This window comes from Pseudophryne corroboree, chromosome 10 (assembly GCF_028390025.1).
Source record: "Pseudophryne corroboree isolate aPseCor3 chromosome 10, aPseCor3.hap2, whole genome shotgun sequence".
NCBI classification, from domain to species: Eukaryota; Metazoa; Chordata; class Amphibia; order Anura; family Myobatrachidae; genus Pseudophryne; species Pseudophryne corroboree.
The window spans coordinates 141,938,773-141,957,549 of record NC_086453.1 but is presented as its reverse complement, the minus strand read 5'-3'; the positions used below and the strand labels follow the sequence as shown (position 1 = coordinate 141,957,549).

At 43.7% G+C, this 18,777-nt stretch overlaps 1 pseudogene; it reads left to right on the top strand.

Moving 5' to 3' along the window:
• On the top strand, positions 1 to 119 carry LOC134967679 (5S ribosomal RNA; annotated as a pseudogene).
• Positions 120 to 18,777: the final 18,658 nt, after the last annotated feature.

The window sequence follows — 18,777 nt, the reverse complement described above, 5'->3', positions numbered from 1 at the left end:
TATTACTGCCATATCTCACTGGCTACGCCCAATCTCGTCTGATCTTGGAAGCTAAGCAGTGATTAGCCTGATCAGTACCTGGATGGGAGACTTCCAGGGAATATTAGGAGCAGTAATAAATATCTCTGTGTGAAAAGTAGAGGTGGTGGAGCAACCTTTGACCATTACCACTTTTCATTCCTAATTTTCCTCCTTCTTATAGAATTTTCCTTCTGATCATACACTCATCTAGAGTTCTTTGGCATATTGCTATTTTTGACTCATAAATTTCTAGATTTTGAAATAGCAGATTAATCGTTACCAGGACACACCATTATAACAGGCATTGGAAGAATTTTCTCCTATGCAGAAACAGATTTCTTAATATTTTCATCTCAGGTGTCACTGTCACCACAAATAATAATATCATTTGGAAAATTATTACTCCAAAATTATTATTTCTTAAAGTGAGAATTATTTATTATTATATTTTTTCTCCTTAAATGTTATAAACTATATGTGTGTTGAACTGTGTACCATAAATTTTATCATGCTATAATTAAAAGTTAAGTTTTAGTTTTTCAAGCGTGCCCCAACACAGAGTCTCTCTTTTTCTTTTGCTAACATTAACATGTACTATTGACTCTGGGTGCACCACCAACCACAGTAACTCCTTAAAGACCTATACAGGCATTAGAGATGAGCGCCTGAAATTTTTCGGGTTTTGTGTTTTGGTTTTGGGTTCGGTTCCGCGGCCGTGTTTTGGGTTCGAACGCGTTTTGGCAAAACCTCACCGAATTTTTTTTGTCGGATTCGGGTGTGTTTTGGATTCGGGTGTTTTTTTCAAAAAACACTAAAAAACAGCTTAAATCATAGAATTTGGGGGTCATTTTGATCCCAAAGTATTATTAACCTCAAAAACCATAATTTACACTCATTTTCAGTCTATTCTGAATACCTCACACCTCACAATATTATTTTTAGTCCTAAAATTTGCACCGAGGTCGCTGTGTGAGTAAGATAAGCGACCCTAGTGGCCGACACAAACACCGGGCCCATCTAGGAGTGGCACTGCAGTGTCACGCAGGATGTCCCTTCCAAAAAACCCTCCCCAAACAGCACATGACGCAAAGAAAAAAAGAGGCGCAATGAGGTAGCTGTGTGAGTAAGATTAGCGACCCTAGTGGCCGACACAAACACCGGGCCCATCTAGGAGTGGCACTGCAGTGTCACGCAGGATGTCCCTTCCAAAAAACCCTCCCCAAACAGCACATGACGCAAAGAAAAAAAGAGGCGCAATGAGGTAGCTGACTGTGTGAGTAAGATTAGCGACCCTAGTGGCCGACACAAACACCGGGCCCATCTAGGAGTGGCACTGCAGTGTCACGCAGGATGTCCCTTCCAAAAAAACCTCCCCAATCAGCACATGATGCAAAGAAAAAGAAAAGAAAAAAGAGGTGCAAGATGGAATTGTCCTTGGGCCCTCCCACCCACCCTTATGTTGTATAAACAAAACAGGACATGCACACTTTAACCAACCCATCATTTCAGTGACAGGGTCTGCCACACGACTGTGACTGATATGACGGGTTGGTTTGGACCCCCCCCAAAAAAGAAGCAATTAATCTCTCCTTGCACAAACTGGCTCTACAGAGGCAAGATGTCCACCTCATCTTCACCCTCCGATATATCACCGTGTACATCCCCCTCCTCACAGATTATCAATTCGTCCCCACTGGAATCCACCATCTCAGCTCCCTGTGTACTTTGTGGAGGCAATTGCTGCTGGTCAATGTCTCCGCGGAGGAATTGATTATAATTCATTTTAATGAACATCATCTTCTCCACATTTTCTGGATGTAACCTCGTACGCCGATTGCTGACAAGGTGAGCGGCGGCACTAAACACTCTTTCGGAGTACACACTTGTGGGAGGGCAACTTAGGTAGAATAAAGCCAGTTTGTGCAAGGGCCTCCAAATTGCCTCTTTTTCCTGCCAGTATAAGTACGGACTGTGTGACGTGCCTACTTGGATGCGGTCACTCATATAATCCTCCACCATTCTATCAATGTTGAGAGAATCATATGCAGTGACAGTAGACGACATGTCCGTAATCGTTGTCAGGTCCTTCAGTCCGGACCAGATGTCAGCATCAGCAGTCGCTCCAGACTGCCCTGCATCACCGCCAGCGGGTGGGCTCGGAATTCTGAGCCTTTTCCTCGCACCCCCAGTTGCGGGAGAATGTGAAGGAGGAGATGTTGACAGGTCGCGTTCCGCTTGACTTGACAATTTTGTCACCAGCAGGTCTTTCAACCCCAGCAGACCTGTGTCTGCCGGAAAGAGAGATCCAAGGTAGGCTTTAAATCTAGGATCGAGCACGGTGGCCAAAATGTAGTGCTCTGATTTCAACAGATTGACCACCCGTGAATCCTTGTTAAGCGAATTAAGGGCTGCATCCACAAGTCCCACATGCCTAGCGGAATCGCTCCCTTTTAGCTCCTTCTTCAATGCCTCCAGCTTCTTCTGCAAAAGCCTGATGAGGGGAATGACCTGACTCAGGCTGGCAGTGTCTGAACTGACTTCACGTGTGGCAAGTTCAAAGGGCATCAGAACCTTGCACAACGTTGAAATCATTCTCCACTGCACTTGAGACAGGTGCATTCCACCTACTATATCGTGCTCAATTGTATAGGCTTGAATGGCCTTTTGCTGCTCCTCCAACCTCTGAAGCATATAGAGGGTTGAATTCCACCTCGTTACCACTTCTTGCTTCAGATGATGGCAGGGCAGGTTCAGTAGTTTTTGGTGGTGCTCCAGTCTTCTGTACGTGGTGCCTGTACGCCGAAAGTGTCCCGCAATTTTTCTGGCCACCGACAGCATCTCTTGCACGCCCCTGTCGTTTTTTAAAAAATTCTGCACCACCAAATTCAAGGTATGTGCAAAACATGGGACGTGCTGGAATTTGCCCATATTTAATGCACACACAATATTGCTGGCGTTGTCCGATGCCACAAATCCACAGGAGAGTCCAATTGGGGTAAGCCATTCCGCGATGATCTTCCTCAGTTGCCGTAAGAGGTTTTCAGCTGTGTGCGTATTCTGGAAAGCGGTGATACAAAGCGTAGCCTGCCTAGGAAAGAGTTGGCGTTTGCGAGATGCTGCTACTGGTGCCGCCGCTGCTGTTCTTGCGGCGGGAGTCCATACATCTACCCAGTGGGCTGTCACAGTCATATAGTCCTGACCCTGCCCTGCTCCACTTGTCCACATGTCCGTGGTTAAGTGGACATTGGGTACAACTGCATTTTTTAGGACACTGGTGAGTCTTTTTCTGACGTCCGTGTACATTCTCGGTATCGCCTGCCTAGAGAAGTGGAACCTAGATGGTATTTGGTAACGGGGGCACACTGCCTCAATAAATTGTCTAGTTCCCTGTGAACTAACGGCGGATACCGGACGCATGTCTAACACCAACATAGTTGTCAAGGACTCAGTTATCCGCTTTGCAGTAGGATGACTGCTGTGATATTTCATCTTCCTCGCAAAGGACTGTTGAACAGTCAATTGCTTACTGGAAGTAGTACAAGTGGGCTTACGCCTTCCCCTCTGGGATGACCATCGACTCCCAGCGGCAACAACAGCAGCGCCAGCAGCAGTAGGCGTTACACGCAAGGATGCATCGGAGGAATCCCAGGCAGGAGAGGACTCGTCAGAATTGCCAGTGACATGGCCTGCAGGACTATTGGCATTCCTGGGGAAGGAGGAAATTGACACTGAGGGAGTTGGTGGGGTGGTTTGCGTGAGCTTGGTTACAAGAGGAAGGGATTTACTGGTCAGTGGACTGCTTCCGCTGTCACCCAAAGTTTTTGAACTTGTCACTGACTTATTATGAATGCGCTGCAGGTGACGTATAAGGGAGGATGTTCCGAGGTGGTTAACGTCCTTACCCCTACTTATTACAGCTTGACAAAGGGAACACACGGCTTGACACCTGTTGTCCGCATTTCTGGTGAAATACCTCCACACCGAAGAGCTGATTTTTTTGGTATTTTCACCTGGCATGTCAACGGCCATATTCCTCCCACGGACAACAGGTGTCTCCCCGGGTGCCTGACTTAAACAAACCACCTCACCATCAGAATCCTCCTGGTCAATTTCCTCCCCAGCGCCAGCAACACCCATATCCTCCTCATCCTGGTGTACTTCAACACTGACATCTTCAATCTGACTATCAGGAACTGGACTGCGGGTGCTCCTTCCAGCACTTGCAGGGGGCGTGCAAATGGTGGAAGGCGCATGCTCTTCACGTCCAGTGTTGGGAAGGTCAGGCATCGCAACCGACACAATTGGACTCTCCTTGTGGATTTGGGATTTCAAAGAACGCACAGTTCTTTGCGGTGCTTTTGCCAGCTTGAGTCTTTTCAGTTTTCTAGCGAGAGGCTGAGTGCTTCTATCCTCATGTGAAGCTGAACCACTAGCCATGAACATAGGCCAGGGCCTCAGCCGTTCCTTGCCACTCCGTGTGGTAAATGGCATATTGGCAAGTTTACGCTTCTCCTCCGACAATTTTATTTTAGGTTTTGGAGTCCTTTTTTTACTGATATTTGGTGTTTTGGTTTTGACATGCTCTGTACTATGCCATTGGGCATCGGCCTTGGCAGACGACGTTGCTGGCATTTCATCGTCTCGGCCATGACTAGTGGCAGCAGCTTCAGCACGAGGTGGAAGTGGATCTTGATCTTTCCCTAATTTTGGAACCTCAACATTTTTGTTCTCCATATTTTAATAGGCACAACTAAAAGGCACCTCAGGTAAACAATGGAGATGGATGGATTGGATACTAGTATACAATTATGGACGGGCTGCCGAGTGCCGACACAGAGGTAGCCACAGCCGTGAACTACCGCACTGTACTGTGTCTGCTGCTAATATATAGACTGGTTGATAAAGAGATAGTATACTCGTAACTAGTATGTATGTATAAAGAAAGAAAAAAAAACCACGGTTAGGTGGTATATACAATTATGGACGGGCTGCCGAGTGCCGACACAGAGGTAGCCACAGCCGTGAACTACCGCACTGTACTGTGTCTGCTGCTAATATATAGACTGGTTGATAAAGAGATAGTATACTCGTAACTAGTATGTATGTATAAAGAAAGAAAAAAAAACCACGGTTAGGTGGTATATACAATTATGGACGGGCTGCCGAGTGCCGACACAGAGGTAGCCACAGCCGTGAACTACCGCACTGTACTGTGTCTGCTGCTAATATATAGACTGGTTGATAAAGAGATAGTATACTCGTAACTAGTATGTATGTATAAAGAAAGAAAAAAAAACCACGGTTAGGTGGTATATACAATTATGGACGGGCTGCCGAGTGCCGACACAGAGGTAGCCACAGCCGTGAACTACCGCACTGTACTGTGTCTGCTGCTAATATATAGACTGGTTGATAAAGAGATAGTATACTCGTAACTAGTATGTATGTATAAAGAAAGAAAAAAAAACCACGGTTAGGTGGTATATACAATTATGGACGGGCTGCCGAGTGCCGACACAGAGGTAGCCACAGCCGTGAACTACCGCACTGTACTGTGTCTGCTGCTAATATATAGACTGGTTGATAAAGAGATAGTATACTCGTAACTAGTATGTATGTATAAAGAAAGAAAAAAAAACCACGGTTAGGTGGTATATACAATTATGGACGGGCTGCCAAGTGCCGACACAGAGGTAGCCACAGCCGTGAACTACCGCACTGTACTGTGTCTGCTGCTAATATAGACTGGTTGATAAAGAGATAGTATACTCGTAACTAGTATGTATGTATAAAGAAAGAAAGAAAAACCACGGTTAGGTGGTATATACAATTATGGACGGGCTGCCGAGTGCCGACACAGAGGTAGCCACAGCCGTGAACTACCGCACTGTACTGTGTCTGCTGCTAATATAGACTGGTTGATAAAGAGATAGTATACTACTAATATTATATATACTGGTGGTCAGGTCACTGGTCACTAGTCACACTGGCAGTGGCACTCCTGCAGCAAAAGTGTGCACTGTTTTAATATAATATTATGTACTCCTGGCTCCTGCTATAACCTATAACTGGCACTGCAGTAGTGCTCCCCAGTCTCCCCCACAATTATAAGCTGTGTGAGCTGAGCAGTCAGACAGATATATAATATATATAGATGATGCAGCACACTGGCCTGAGCCTGAGCAGTGCACACAGATATGGTATGTGACTGACTGAGTCACTGTGTGTATCGCTTTTTTCAGGCAGAGAACGGATATATTAAATAAACTGCACTGTGTGTCTGGTGGTCACTCACTATATAATATATTATGTACTCCTGGCTCCTGCTATAACCTATAACTGGCACTGCAGTAGTGCTCCCCAGTCTCCCCCACAATTATAAGCTGTGTGAGCTGAGCAGTCAGACAGATATATATAATATTATATATAGATAATAGATGATGCAGCACACTGGCCTGAGCCTGAGCAGTGCACACAGATATGGTATGTGACTGAGTCACTGTGTGCTGTGTATCGCTTTTTTCAGGCAGAGAACGGATTATAAATAAAACTGGTGGTCACTATCAGCAAAACTCTGCACTGTACTGAGTACTCCTAATGCTCCCCAAAATTAGTAAATCAAGTGTCTCTCTAATCTATTCTAAACGGAGAGGACGCCAGCCACGTCCTCTCCCTATCAATCTCAATGCACGTGTGAAAATGGCGGCGACGCGCGGCTCCTTATATAGAATCCGAGTCTCGCGATAGAATCCGAGCCTCGCGAGAATCCGACAGCGTCATGATGACGTTCGGGCGCGCTCGGGTTAACCGAGCAAGGCGGGAAGATCCGAGTCGCTCGGACCCGTGAAAAAAAACATGAAGTTCTGGCGGGTTCGGATTCAGAGAAACCGAACCCGCTCATCTCTAACAGGCATTTCGCATGCATATGCACTGTTGGTTTACAAGGTACAAATTTCATAAAAGCCCATTACACAAAAAAATTCTTTTAGGGTCCTGTGCGGCACCAAACTGTCCTTTTCCAGACACTTGGATCTAACAGAGAAAAGAGAGCTAGGTGATGCTGGACTGATTGTTATGTTTTTAGCCAAAGTTTCTGAATTTGGCAAAACTTTGAATGAGTGCACTCTAAGTGATATAACAGGGAGGAGGTTCCTAGATTGTTAAGGTCCCTACCTCTACTTACTACTGCTTTACAAATGGTACAGATGGCTTGACAGTTGTTGTTCGGATTCGGGTAGAAATAATTCCACACATAAGAGGTGGCATTTTTTGTTTTTTGGCCCGGCATGACAATGGGTTTTTTCATATCATGGTAAACAACTGTTTCCACTGGTGCCTGATTTACACAAACAACATCTTCAGCATCAGTGTCTCAATACATGCAGTCTGACTGGCAGTGTCACAGAAAAATAATAGTATAGTACACTGGGGTATAGCACATATATATATATATATATATATATATATATATATTTATTCCTGGCTTGGATCATGAAGTTTGGGTGGGTCCGGTTGTCACAGTACCGAACCCACTCATCTCTAAAAAAAAAAAAATATGTAATTTTAAAGCTTAGATTTTTATTAAAATTTAAACTTCGTAGGAAGACTCGCAGGGGGACATCTAAATAGCTCTGGTAATTTACCGGAGCTAATTGTCCCGCTGGGGGCTAACTAATTAGCCCCGATAAGCTGGCGCAAGACGCGGCTTATCAGGGATTTTGTTTCACTGAACCTGTGTGTTTTCGGGAGAAAGGGTTTTTTTTTTTTTTACAGGCGATCAATTAGGATAGCCTGTAAAATAAATAAATAAATAGGTGAAACATTGGGAAAAATCGCAAAAAACATACGTTTTTTCAGACCCAAGGTTTTACCAGGGCTAATTGGATATACCTCACAATCTGGATTACTTTTTTAAAATTATTAATTAATTAGGTTAAAATATTTGGAAAAGATCATTTTCTCTTTTTTCTTTTAGCTATTATACAAAATCACAATCATCATAACATACTAAATCAAAGTTTGGAGAAATAAAAAAGAATACTGTATTTGCAGTAGTCAGGCGCCAAGACACTTCCATGTTTGATAGCAGTGGCACGTTGTAGCTGAAGTGGATGTTAGCTGAACATGTGATACATTTTCTAGCCTACATTTAATTACATGACAGCCATTCTCTTCAAACTAGAATGCCTGCTGTTTCCAGACAATACAGTGTCTGCTAGTCAGACTGCTGTAAAATACAGAAAATTGCTTTTATCTAGGGCGCTGTCCAACCCCTGTAAATATATTGTAGCATAAATGCATATAACAATTAGTACTGGTCCTATATGTATGAAACATGCTGTATGACCACATTGCAATCAATTCAGATGCATCATGCAAGCAAGGCAGTAGAGAGCATGGCTGGGCCCAGCTAGGGATGGCATCGACCATCGATGATTTGAAATCATCGATGGTCTATGACTAATGTCAAATACTTTTACCATTGATGGGGAGATCCAGATGAGAACCTCCCTGGCCACACTGCAGCCCAGCCACAGCAGCATGTGATGGGCTGAGGAGAAGAGCTGCAGCTGCCAGGTAATGAGTGTGGAGGAGGGGGGACCTGGGAACGGGTAATTGCCCTTGTATGCAAGCATTCCCAGTAAGAAACTGTAGACAATATGCTTGTGAACTACAGTATATGTAGTGTAGTCAAATACTATGGCATGGATATTTCACATAGAAATGTGCAAGGACCCCCATGATTTGGTTTTGATCCTAATTCATCATCGTGCTTGGCAAAGCCACCCTCAAGTGTTTTGGTTCAGATTCGTTTCTTGGTTCAGTTAAAAAAAAGTTGATATAAAAATTGATAATCACTGATAAAAAAAGAGCTAAAATAGCTAAAATCATTTAATTTTTGTAACCCAAAACCTGAAATTTGGATTTCAAATCTGAATTCTGAACTGTGGTAAGATCCAGACCAGGATTCGGTTCGGGTCAGATCTCCTCGGGAGATCTGGACCGGGTTTTGGTTTGGGTCGGATCCACAAAATTCAGAGGCAATTCAGATTTTTGGAGAACCGAACCACACATCTGTAATTTTGCATACAGCCAGTTTCATTTACATGGCAAATTTGTCAATTTTACCTGATGAGGCATAGTAGTGCAGCTAAACAAAAAAATAATCCAAACTGCGCATAGCGGGGATGCGTTCGCTTGTTTAGGGTAGCCCTCTGCCTACGCATCCTAGCTGCTAAGGCAGGCGGCTACCCGCCATGTTTCGGGCCGCAGCGGCTGCATGTGACATCATGCAGCCGCTGCAGCCTGTCCAGCAAATTGTCCGGACACACCTGCCTAGTCCGGACCACAGCCCAAAAATGCTCCCGCGACACACCCTCCCCGCCCTGCGAACACCTGTGCCTGTCAATTGGGTAGAGGCGTTCGCAGACGTGATATGCTTTTGTATCTCACAGTGTGTGCACATGCAGTGCAGCTGCTGTGCGTAAATACACTTCACAGGGCTTTAGCATGCGAACGCTGCCGCTGCAGCATTCCATGCTATAGTAGGCCCTAGTCCCTGGGATCCCATCTTTGTCCATGGCAATGGTTTGTAGCAAGTTCACTTGCTATGTCTTGGGATGGTCACCCTACACTAAGTTGTTAGTAAAAGGCACAGGGATGTGGTAAGCTAATGATAATATTAGTTCAGATACATATATAGGTGAGTGAAATTGGGGCAAATTTTTCTCAAAATAAAGTTCATCAATGGTGCATTGTTTTGCAGAACTGCAATGTTACAGCTGTACAATATTCTACTGTAGTTACACTTTTGCATCTCTTGTTATCTTCTGATGTCCATATCTGGAGTGTTCTATAGTTTAAACACATTCACAATGGGGCCCACCCCAAACAGTGTTTTATCAGATAAAATGCTGCCAATCACTTGGGGGAGGGGGGATCAAATACGTATATGTTTTGCATTATGTAGTGAATAGCTGTCTTCTAATTCTTGGCAAGCTAGAGCCCTCTCATTTTATTCAATGTATTAGCGTAAATGGAAATCTCTGTAGTAAATTGTGTGAAAATGTCAGCCTGACTTAAATCTCATTTGCAAGATACATGAAGTCGTTGTTAGCCTGCGATCTACATGACCGAATAGCATACTGTAGCTGAGAACTACACTTCCAGGGGACCTAGCAATGATTTTTATTGGCCATTCCGGAGGAATGATTATCATTATATTTGTTTACAACCCTTAATTGGTTTTGGGGCAAATTATGGAAGGGGTGTTATTTGTCATGATTCTACAGAGAGTGGGTTAAAAAATAAAAACTTTGCAAAGTTTCATTTTTAAATTTCCATTGGAATTCGCTTTGCATACCACACAACTATTTAGCTTGCTGACAGATATGTATTCATGGTCACAGGGGCATGTCCAGCACTGCGGTGCCCTCCATCCCATTCCCCTCTCCTAAGATCATGCAGGGGTATCAACTCATTGCAAAGGGTACATAACCCAACAAAGCTGTCCCAATCGAGATGGGGGGACAAATAGACAGTTGCGTGTATGTAATTGTAGATAGCTTAGATTGTACTAATTATATAACATTAGCCTAGTGCAAGTAAACCAAACACGACCTGGTGCAATATGAAGTTGTAGTGGGTGGTGGGGTGAATGCCAATCACAACTCCTTGCAGAGTCAGATGCAGGTGTATATGGCGGGATAATCCTGGCTTGTGTGTCATTGCCCCGCCCACCTTATATTAGCAGCAGGGGCAAAGCTCGGGTCCAATGAGTGATGGAGACCAGGACCGGCATGCCTGACATTGGGGTAGACTAGGAAGGTCACTAGATCGTGACTTCGTAGCCCCGGCAACTATCAGTGTCTTGGAGGAGTAGGTAAGAGGAGGGGAAGGGCCCTTGACCTCTACTTCAGCTGGATCACCTCCACCATTTTGTTACGGCTCATGGCCAGCAGCGGCATACTGTAATGAGTCAGTCTGACTCATTATTAGTACTGCCAGTACTAGACGATGAGGAGCTCAGGGTGACAGTTTCCTTTGCCCTGCCCCAATATTCAAAATAGGGACAGTGCATGCCGGAGGGGCACATCAAAAATATAGGGGTGCGGCTTCACGTGGAAGGGGCGAGGCCAAAGAATAGTACCAATTCATATTACATCGCACAGTGTCTGTTAGTCACATTACAACACACATAAGCAGACCCACATGGGAATCCCCCAGGGGGCATCACTGTCTGAGGGCTACCCCCTCCTCTAGGAATCGAGTTCCAGACTATGTTACTGTTATATGCTACATTATATTGCACAGGACTATGGTGTATTCTCTACACTGTATTCTCTACAGTGCATTGCTGTTATTAATCTTGTACATATGCACTAGCAGTATTTACATTATATATACGGTATATATATATATATATATATATATATACATATATATTTATATATAAAACACTCACTTCTCCAGCGATGCAGAAAAAGTAGGCAAGCCAGCACTCACTGGCTTGTCTACTTTTTCTGCATTGCTGGAGAAGTGAGTGTTTAATATTTATTGCTGCCTTGCACCACCATTTTTTGCTTTATATACATAGGCTTTGAGTGCTGTCGTGATTTCCTATATTTATATATATATATATATATGTATACACACAGTACATATATGTATATATATATATATATTATATATATTGTCGAAGTAAAAAATATAACATAGAAAGAACATACAGACTCCACACATATAAGTCGCTATGCTTGCAAATACACGCAGCGAGCACAGCAATATATGGTAACACACGCATTTACACGGACATGCCACAGAGATGGATTCGACACTTATTTCATACAGCACATAATTATAATAATATCAAGCGCCAGACATAATGATTTAAAATTATATAATGGAGTAATGTCATGTATGTGTATTATTGGAACGAAGCAAGATAGACCTGTCATATTTGGTATTAAAGCAACCAGATTAATGTGTAGATTCATTTGATACTTGTTATTAAGTTGTAGGACATTGCAACAAGGAGTTATGATTAAATGTATGAAACCTAAAATCACTTTTATTAGAACAATAGACATTCCAAACAGGTGGTGGACAGGAAACTCAGGCCAGCCCTTTGGATGTCTTCAAGGCTGAACCTGTTTAGCATACGAACAGACCAGTGACTCATGAATGAGAAAGTTCCCTCCCTTAAACTAGATAACACATTACAGAGACACACAGTTGCTAGTTGCTGTTTTGTCCCAGACGATGATGGAGATGCTGTCTGCCCAGTTCCTGCATGATTTTACAGAGAGAGAGAGAGTGATATGGAGGGATGAGTTTATATGAGAAAGATATGGTAATTGTATCGCTGGCCTGTAACTGTATGTATTAACTGCTTACTGTATAAAGTGTAACCATGTAACTATATGTATACTGTACATTGTGATATATTGAATACATATCCTTTTAATAACAAGTATATACATCAATGAGCTTTGGAACTCAGATAATGTGTGGGTGTATTGTTTTCTCTTATGGGATGCAGTGTTTTGCGATGTATAGCGCACATTCATGGCATATGGTAATAAGATGTGCAGGCATTTACAATATATATTAGAGCGGGCATTTTAAATATTTGTTAGAAAGCAATTTGGTATTTACAGAATATATAAATATATATATATATATATACACACGCATACACACACACACACACACACACACACACACAAACACACACTCAGATAATGGTTACTCAAGCCTCTTTGGAGCCTGACCACACCCCTAAATATGGGTTCCCTATCACTGCATTTCCCCGGTGGGCGCTTCCTGCCCCAGTCCGACACTGCACACCTTATGTATGTTATGCCACACGGTAGACAGCAAAGTCTCCTTGCGTGTTCTAGTCACATTGTGTTGCAACTACCTGTAGAATGCATTTTCAGCAAAAAAGAGGGGGGAAGAAAAGGTGTTTGATACTAGCAGAGTCTCACAGGACCTGGTGTGCCTAGAGGGGCTTTTTGGTGCCACGGCAGAAATGTGAGGACACATCTTTACACCATGGTTAGTAGAGATGTGCGGCGGGCACTTTTCATATTTTGTATTTTAGTTATGGTTCTGGTTCCATCCTCGTGTTTTGGATCTGGATTGGTTTTGCCAAAGCCATTCTTTCGTGTTTTGGTTTTGGATCTGGATGATTTTTGAAAAAAACATAAAAACAGCTAAAATCACAGAATTTGGGGGTAATTTTGAACCTAAGGTATTATTAACCTCAGTAACATTCAATTTCATTCATTTCCTGTCTATTCTGAACACCTCACACCTCACAATATTGTTTATAGGCTAAAAGGTTGCACCGAGGTGGCTGTATGACTAAGCTAAGCGACACAAGTGTACAGCACAAACACCTGGCCCATATAGGAGTGGCACTGCAGTGGCAGACAGGATGGCAGATTTAAAAAATAGGACCCAAACAGCACATCATGCAAAGAAGTAAAAGAGGTGCAATGAGGTAGCTGTATGACTAAACTAAGCGACACAAGTGTGCGGCACAAACACCTGGCCCATCTAGGAGTGGCACTGCAGTGGCAGACAGGATGGCACTTAAAAAAACTGGTTCCCAAACAGCACATCATGCAAAGAAGAAAAAGAGGTGCAATGAGGTAGCTGTATGACTAAGCTAAGCGACACAAGTGTGCGGCACAAACACCATGGGATGTGGTGGAATTTGCCCAGATGTAATACATGCACAATATTGGTGGCACAGGAGAGTGTACCCCTAAACCACACATACACACAGCAAAGCTTGTAAAATTAATTTAGCTTGCCAGTATACATACGGACTGTCTGACATGCCTACTTGGATGCTGTCACTCATATAATCCTCCACCATTCTTTCAATGGTGACAAAATCATATGCAGTGACAGTAGACATGTCAGTAATCGTTGTCAGGTGCTTCAGTCCGGGCCAGATGTCAGCACTCGCAACTCACTGCCCTGCATCACCGCCAGCGGGTGAGCTAGGAAATCTTATCCTTTTCCTCGCAGCCCCAGTTGTGGGAGAAAGTGAAGGAGGAGCTGTTGACGGGTCACGTTCCGCTTGAGTTGACAATTTTCTAACCAGCAGGTCTTTGAACCTCTGCAGACTTGTGTCTACTGGAAAGATAGATACAACGTAGGCTTTAAACCTAGGACCAAGCACGGTGGCCAAAATGTAGTGCTCTGATTTCAACAGATTGACCACCCTTGAATCCTGGCAAAGCGAATAAAGGGCTCCATCCACAAGTCCCACATACTTTGCGGAATCGCTCCATCTTAGCTCCTTCTGCAAAAGCCTGATGAGGGGAATGACCTGACTCAAGCTGGCAGTGTCTGAACTGACTTCACGTTTGGCAAGTTCGAAGGGATGGAGAACCTTGCACAAGACGGAAATCATTCTCCACTGCGCTTGAGTCAGGTGCATTCCCCCTCCTTTGCCTATATCGTAGGTCGATGTATAGGCTTGAATTGCTGCCCCTCCATCTCTGAACCATATAGAGTGTTGAATTCCACCTCGTTACCACCTCTTCCTTCAGGTGATAGCAGGGCAGGTTCAGGAGTGTTTGCTTGTGCTCCAGTCTTCGGCATGCGGTGGCTGAATGTTGAAAGTGGCCCGTAATTTTGTTGCTCACCGACTGCATCTCCTGCACGCCTCTGTCATTTTTGTAAAAATTCTGTACCACCAAATTAATTGTATGTGCAAAACATGGGACGTGCTGGAATTTTTGCCCAGATGTAATGCACGTACAGTACTGGTGGCATTGTCCGATATCACAAATACCCAGGAGAGTCTAATTGGGGTAAGCCATTGTGCGATGATGTCCCTCAGTTTCCGTAAGAGGTTGTCAGCTGTGTGCCTCTTATGAAAAGCGGTAATACATAGCATAGCCTGCCTAGGAACGAGTTGGCGTTTGCAAGATGCTGCTACTGGTGCCGCTGCTGTTGTTGTTGCTGTGGGAGGCAATACATCTACCCAGTGGGCTGTCACAGTCATATAGTCCTCAGTCTGCCCTGTTCCACTTGTCCACATGTCCGTGGTTAAGTGGACAGTTGGTACAACTGCATTTTATAGGACACTGAGGACACTTTTTCTGACGTCTCTGTACATTCTCGGTATAGCCTGCCTAGTGAAGTGGAACCTAGATGGGATTTGGTACCAGGTACACACTACCTCAAACAATTCTCTAAGCCCCACTGAACTAATGGCGGATACCGGACGCATGTCTAACACCAACATAGCTGTCAAGGCCTCAGTTATCCACTTTGCAACAGGATGACTGCTGTCATATTTCGTCTTCCTCGCAAAGGATTGTTGGACAGTCAGTTGCTTAGATGAAGTAGTACAAGTGGTCTTTCCGACTTCCCCTCTGGGATGACGATAGACTCCCAGCAGCAACAACAGCAGCGGCAGCAACAGGAGCAGTAGGAATCCCGGCTAGGAGAGGACTCCTTCCGCTGCTGTTGTTGCTGCTGGGAGTCGATCGTCATCCCAGAGGGGAAGTCGGAAGACCACTTGTACTACTTCATCTTTGCAGTGCTTTTGCCAGCTTAACTCTTTTAATTTTTCTAGCAGGAGTATGAGGGCTTCCATCGTCATGTGAAGCTGAACCACTAGTCATGAACATAGGCCAGGGCCTCAGCCGTTCCTTGTTACTCCGTGTCGTAAATGGCATATTGGCAAGTTTACGTTTCTCCTCAAACCATTTCAATTAATTTTTTTGGTCTTTTTACTGAACTTTGGCTTTTTGGATTTTACATGCCCTCTACTATCACATTGGGCATCGGCCTTGGCAGACGACATTGATGGCATTTCATCGTTTATGTCATGACTGGTGGCAGCAGCTTCAGCACTAGGAGGAAGTGGTTCTTGATCTTTCCCTATTTTATCCTCCAAATTTTTGTTCTCCATTATTTTTCTGGAGTTATTTAACAATATGCGGTACAGGAGAGCATACCTCTACACCACACAGGGCAAACCCTGTGAAAATGATTTGGATTAAATATTAATAACCCCTTTATTTGGATTAAATAATTTACAGCACAGGACAGCACCACTGAAATTATATGGCAGCACCACTGGACTGGATTTATACGGCAGTACCACGGGAATTATACGGCAGTGTCACTGGAACTATACGGCAGTACCACTGGAATTATACGGCAGTATCACTGGAATTATACGGCAGTACCACTGCACTTATACGGCAGTACCACTGGACGTATACGGCAGTACCACTGGACATACTGTATACAGCAGTATCACTGGTCTGGATTTATACACCAGTACCGCTGGAATTATATGCCAGTACCACTGAAATTATACGGCAGTATCACTGGAATTATACGGCAGTACCACTGGAATTATACGGCAGTATCACTGGAATTATACGCCAGTACCACTGGAATTATACGGCACTATCACTGGATTTATTCGGCAGTACCGCTGGATATATATACGGCACTATCACTGGACATATATGGCAGTATCTCTGGACTGGATTTATACGCCAGTACCGTTGGAATTATATGCGAGTACCACTGGAATTATACAGCAGTATCACTGGATTTATACAGCAGTACCGCTGGACATATACGGCAGTATCACTGGACATATACGGCAGTATCACTGGACATATACGGCAGTACCACTGGAAATATACAGCAGCATAGGGACACCACCACTGGACTGATGCAGGATAACACAGAACCACTGTAATGGACTGGACTTATACAGCAGCACTGGACATATGGCAGCAGAGTATACCACCACTGTGACTGGACTGATGCAGCACAAGACACTATTACTGAACTGATGCAGGACACTGAAGACAGAGACACGTCCTCTTTCTACACTCTCCAATGTCGGAGTGAAAATGGTGGCAAAACGCGGCTCCTTATATGGAATCCAAACCCCGCGAGAATCCGACAGCAGGATGATGACGTTTTGCCTCTTTCTGGTTTCTGAGTCAGGCGGGAAATCCCGAGCCGGGCTCAGATCCGGGCTCGGGTAGTTAAGTCTGGTAGGGTTCGGTTCTCAGGGAACCGAAACCACTCATCTCTAATAGTTAGCTGATGCTTGATCCCATATTTTTTCATGAAGTCCAAAAAACTTGCTTACCCTTGATGCAACTGTCACAACCGGATGATCAGGATTGCTTATAGTCATTCCTATCACTATCCGTTATTGAAATTTTTGTATGTTCTTGTACCCTAAATTTCCCAATCACCTATGCCACAGTTCCATAGTTTGAGTAGCGTCAGTAGCAGCCTTCACATAACTCTGTTCAGTATCTAAGACAGTGTTCCTGGCATCGAATAGCAGTAGTTATTACTGTCTTTTTCTTCTTGCGCACAGTACACTTGCCTTCTGCAGTTTATTTTGTAGTTATACTTCTCAAGGATACTGATGGCAATTAAGTTAGTTCCAAGGTCTGGTAGAAATAAAATGTCTTCAATATCTGTGACTCAGTGACGTGCAGTGAAGCCTGTAGCTGGAGAGGCACACTTGGGGGTGTAATGGGGAGGAGGGGGAGCTATGCACTTGTTGATTCCCAACACCTCCAGCACTCACTGACAGCAGCACCTCCAGCATTCACTTACCCCAATGATCCCTCTTGCACTGACTCCCAGTCTGCGGCTATAAGTTCCGGGGAAGAGGGAAAAAAGCTCAGTGAGTAGAGAGAGCACCACTTTCCGTCAAACTCAAAAGTGACAGGTGGGCTACGCCCACAATTAGGCAAACCACGTCCTAACCACGCCTCTAATTATGCAAATCACGCCCTAACCACGCCCTAATCACTCCTCCGACACTCCCACTTTCCCTCCCCTTCTGATGTTGTTTTATAGGAAATAAGCTGACAAAAGGAGTTATAAGCGTAGTTTAATCATTGAAAAGCCTCCTGTTTATTAACTGTTAGATGATGCATTAATGTATATTATTTCCAGTTGATTTGTGTGTTGTTAACTCTTAGTTGCACCAGTAAATGTTATATCCAATTGATTTATAAAATAAGCATGCACGCTATGAGCTTTGTGACAGATAGCTGACCTATTAATGCACACAGACGGATGTGTGCATTAAGAGTTCACTATATGTGTATTTTAAGCTATGGTGTTTGTGACAGATTAGTAAACTAATGACCGGTACAAATAGACGTGTCATTTGTTTTAATTAGTAGTTGACATAGATGTTTAAGATGTCCTTACGTTGTTTACGTTGTTACAGACAGATTAGTTAATACAATATTGTACAGTACACATAGACGTGTAATTTGTTTTAATTAAGCGTAGACACAGCGGTCTAGGTGGTCCTTATGTTTGTTTATATTTACAGCTATTTGACTGATGCAAACAGACAAGAAAGTTGCAGGGGTAATTAAGTTCTGTTACTAGGGATATGATAATTTGTAAGGCTGTGGAATTTGCTAGTGACCGAAGGTTGAACTTTGATTGCAAGCAGACATGACCAGACTTGTCTGGTCATTAATTAAGGACTATCAAGAGTGCTATGAGAACACGAGTTTGTAATTGACTGGTTGACGGATGTAAAATGACATACACGCTATGGATAATGATATATTATCAATTAGCAGAGGTTGGTGGTTAAGAGATATAGAGAGAGAACCATTTTAACTGCGCTGCAGTAACACGACTGGTAATAAGCATAATACTTAATTGCCGGTTTATAGATGCTAACCAGTATTGATAGAGCCTAATGGTTAG